This window comes from Hipposideros armiger, unplaced genomic scaffold (genome assembly GCF_001890085.2).
Source record: "Hipposideros armiger isolate ML-2016 unplaced genomic scaffold, ASM189008v1 scaffold_565, whole genome shotgun sequence".
Lineage (NCBI taxonomy): Eukaryota > Metazoa > Chordata > Mammalia > Chiroptera > Hipposideridae > Hipposideros > Hipposideros armiger.
The window spans coordinates 483,172-488,043 of record NW_017731915.1 but is presented as its reverse complement, the minus strand read 5'-3'; positions in this window follow the sequence as shown (position 1 = coordinate 488,043).

Here is a 4,872-nt window from a genome sequence, read left to right as displayed (position 1 = left end):
ATTTTATCAGTTTTTAAGTGTAGCTTTTTCTTGCTTTAGTTTCACATTTGCCTTCTCATTTCCAGTCTTCTATGTATGTTCAGTCATCTGATTAACATTTCTGAAACACAGTTCTCCACATCCCATGTACCCCAGGTTCTCAGTTTTAATGGGGGCATTCCTCAAAGTGTGCGTGCACGCCAACACAGTTGCATCGGAATCTCCCAAGGTATGATCCTTGCTAAAAAACTAGGTATCCGGCTCTCCCTTTTACCTAAGAGATCACACTAGGGAATATATCGCACCCTCTTTTAATGACAACTCTCTAGAAACTTCTCTGATTTGTTCCACCATGGTAACTTGGGAATCCCATTTTCTGTTTTTCTCGGGTCTATTTCAGTAATGCTGGGGAGATGGAGGCTCCAATGAGCCATGCTATGCTGTTCCTTAGATCTAACCCAATTAATGTTTCTCACCGGAGGCTAGAGATGCTGAAGCTTGGAGGCAACAAGGAAGGCCTCTGGCAAGGCTGAATCTAAACAGAAGCTCAGAGACTAGAACACTTTCATTTACAAGGGCAAATACAAATTAAAGATAGGAGGCTTAATTCCCCTGCTGAAAATAAAGGAAAAGGACACCCTCCCCCATTCCCATTTCTTAGAGCATTTACTTTAGAAAACTTGTAAATGCAAGTTCTTTCTTTGTCTCTTTAAAATGTATGGAAATCTTTTTAAAAGCAAAATAAAAGCCTCTTGCCAGATTCACAACCCAGCAAAGTCTTTCTCAAGGACCATCTCTTCGTGCTGTCATCATTAAGGAAGAGAGGGCCTTTATCTCCCACTTTCTAGGGTGGGTAGGGACTTAACTTCCATAGGCACTTCCCTCCAAATTGCAAAACTACCTCTAATCATAGAGGTATAAGTTCATTTTTTCTTTGAATTAAGCCAATTAGCAAACAGAGATGGGCATCCCAATTACCAGGTGAGTCTAGAGAAAATGTATGCGACAAATGGTGCTGTTGATTCCTTTTACTTGAGGATTAGATATTATTTATCTTAAGCATAGGTATGTAATAGGTCCTGTCTGCTTGTCTTGGAGTGAGATTTCCTTCCATCATGGCAATCTCTTGGTGGATTGCTTGTGATGCACATCACATACTGGTTTAATGCTGATTCACTAATAAAATTGTTTTCCTTCTCTTATCTTTGCAGATTTGTTTTTTAGGTTGGGAGAACATTTTGTTTTTAATTATGTTTCCCCAACACATTATTAAAGAAAAGATCTTCATACTTATCTTAATAAATTTAACAATAACAGCAACAAGAATGCAAAGGTAGACAAAGAAAAACAAGAAAAATAAAACCTGAAATTAATGAAATAGAAAACCAATAAATGAATTTGAAAGATAAGCAGATTCAAAAGTGTATTCTTTAATATGATGAATAGGTATATGTCTTTTAGTATTGATGAATAAGAAAAGAAAGATAGAAAAACAAGAACATTAGATTAAAATTAAAAATAAACATATTTAAACACATAGAAAACTATAAAATAATTAGGAAAAATGTTTTTTTTATTATTAGTTTCATGTGTATAGAACAATGCAATAGTTATCCTTTTCACACCTCACAAAGTAACAACCCCCCACTCTCCCCCCATGTACTGCCCTCCCACCCCCGATATCATACTTATCTATTACAATTCCATTGACTCCATTCCCACACTCTACTCCACATCCCGTGACTATATGTATATATAATTGTAGTTGACATACAGTATTATTCGACATCAGCTTCAGAAATACAGTGCAGTGGTCAGGCCTCTACACNATCTCCAAGTATTCTATCTCTAATTAAAAATATTACCTTTAATCAATAATTTTGGTTTGTAAAATATTGCTAAATTAATTTCTATTCATATGTAAATTAGTGTGTGCTGTCTTTCCCTGCACTCAGCACTTCTGCCCTTAAGTTTAGTGATAGAACATAATGAAAGGACATAAACCACCACCATAACCACAACCACCACCAGAACTATCGAAATTTACAATTGGCGTGAGATGTTTTGTTTGAATTGGTTTGGTTTGGTTGATTGGTTTAGACCTTTTTGGATTTTTTTGTCTTTCTATTTTGTTTTGTTTCAGTTTGTTTTTTGTGTTTTTTTCCCATTGGTAAATCTAGATTTACAAAGTCATCACCCCCTCCTCCACTTCCACATTAAGGCATCATAACAGCCTGCTTAGCCTTCCTCTACTACTAAACTGTACTAAACACAGGTCTTTTATATTCTTCCATGTTACAAGAGAACTATGGATTATGTGGTTGTTTTACTTAAGAAATGTATTTTTATAGACTGGGCAATATTTTCAAAACCTATTACACCGTGTGAGTACCTGAAGGAGAATGGAGGGGCACCACATTGGAGGTGTAGCTCTAAGTGCTTAGAGACGAGGGTATCGTCTGGATTCACCCGTGGATGCTAATGTCACTTACAGTAATGGTGGAATTTGCAATTGGGAAGAAGACTGTGGCAAGCATGAAGTCTTCAATGAACGTAAGGGGTGGAAAGTGGGTGGAGAATATGAAAGACGGGTTAGACAAATGTGTGGCCAATGACGTAAGCCTCTAAGAAGAGGGTATTTCTAGAGTCACAAGAGGGTGGGAGAATAATGATCGTCAAGTCCAAGTATGAGTAAGAATTTGAGGTGTGTGTATGTTGATGCCACATGAAAGGATGTTCATTTCTTATCACTCTGGCTCCAAACCATATCCACACACACATCAAATTTCAATCAGTAATTTTAATTGTTAACATTTTAACACCATTTTATTTGTTTTAGAATAAAATTCAATTACTGCATTAATACTCTTTAAATATACTCAACTAGTCTCATCTGAAGACGTTTTCATAGCTTTCCTGTACTTAGCTCACCTTTCTACATCTTCTTTCCAATGGACCCTTCATGTTTCACCTTAAACATCCTTTTTCAGGAGCCATTCCTTGACTCCTTAAGATAAGTTCCACACGTTTTATGTCATGAAGATCCTTACACTTTCCTCATCCTAACACTTACCGACTTTGTGAATATTACTAGCTAATGTCTTTCTTCTCCAAAGAACTCTAAGCTCTGTAAGAATAGGGATCATGTGAGTTTTGGTTCAGTATGTATCTTCACTGCTTAGCACAAGAACTGGTGCAGAGAGAAATTGCAATAAATATTTATGAAAGAATAAATTAATTACTGATGCTGACTTAAGACAGACTGGAAGGCCAGAATTCTTTCTGCTGAACAGAGGAATATCTAAAGTGTGAAAATAGCAAGAGAGGGGAACATTAAGGCCTGACAGGCAGGGGAGAAACAATAAAAGAATGGGTGCTAAGGAACCCCCCAAAATGGTAACTCAGGTTACCAAAAGGAAAAGAGTCAAATGCCCATGCTGAAATATAAAGTGTTTTATGTCTCTTCTTGAAAAGAGAATAAGCAGAAAAACAGAAAGGCACAATCCAAAACCATTCAAGAACAATTGTTTGCGGGGCCTCCACACTGCAGTCACTGCCCCTAACAATGACTGACGATTCCCTGTAGTCATCAATGCACTTAGTTTTATATTTGATGCTGCCCATTTGAATATGCATTTGTTTTCGTACTGTCAATTTCCTCTGACATAAGTAACAATTCCCATGTAACACTAATGCCCACTTGCCATGGTGCTAATAATACTTGTGGTTTGGGCCCCAGACATCACAGCTGTCACCAAATACCTCAAGAACAATAGATTCTTAGCATGGACACCAAGGTGTTCTCTCTTCTTTAGCTAAGTCCTCCTCTATCTTTCTTCAAAACATAGCATATTAAACTAATTTAAAACATTGTACATTTTGTATATTGTGTAATGATTTTTTTCTCCAGTGCTAATTCTCACTTCTGGGGCTGACTGAAGGCCTTTGTGTGCTGAGTTGTGCTAACAGCATATTCAAAAAATATATAGAAGGCCTTATCAGTATAGTGGCCTGAAATTCACCCATTTCTAAGTCAATTTTAGGAATTTCAAAGCTAAAGCTGCATAAGGGTAAAGCAATGGAGATAGAAAAAGGAAAACAGAGAGCATGGGTCGGCCGTGTGGTGTGTTGGTTAGGAGTTGGCTTGGGATGTTATCTCTGAATAGCAGGGCCCTGGTTCAGATCCCACATGAGGGCCAGTGATGCTGCGCCCTCTACAGCTAAGATGATGAACAACAGATCGACCTGGAGTTGGGCTGCCATGAGGCAACGGTGGAGGCTGCAGTGAGGCTGCAATGGGCTGCTGTAAAGCTACTGTGAGGGGCTGGCAGCTGGTGGGAGTGGCCAGCAGCCAGTGAGAGCTGCCAAAAGCCGCCATGAGCAGCCATCCAATAGCCAGCAACCAATCTGCCTCACCCGGGAAGAGCACAATGATAATAACAACATGGGTTAGTGAAGAGACATCCTCCACAACTAGACTGAAGAACAAAAGGACAGCAACTTGTCTGTTCCCTTTCCCTAATTCCCCAACACTGTTCCCCTCCCCCAATTCCCCAATAAAATCTTTTTAAAAAAAAAGAAGAAAAAAGAAAACAGAGAACAAAACAAAAGCAAGCAAGCAGGCGAGTTAACCCTTTAATCACTTATTGATCATATTATGATTAAAATAGAAAAACAGCATAGATTTTTTTCAGGTTTAATCATGTACAGTGGCAATATTCACATGGTACAGTCAGTACAAATGTTCAAAATGAAAGGTTGGTGACTGTTGGCTCTCCTAAATGCTTGATTCTGTGATACTGATGGGCTCTTGGGACAAGAGAAGATGTTATTGTGTTTCAGTTTGGAGTACTGATTCCCAGAGAACTGGTGTTGAAACCAGGAGCTGAAACA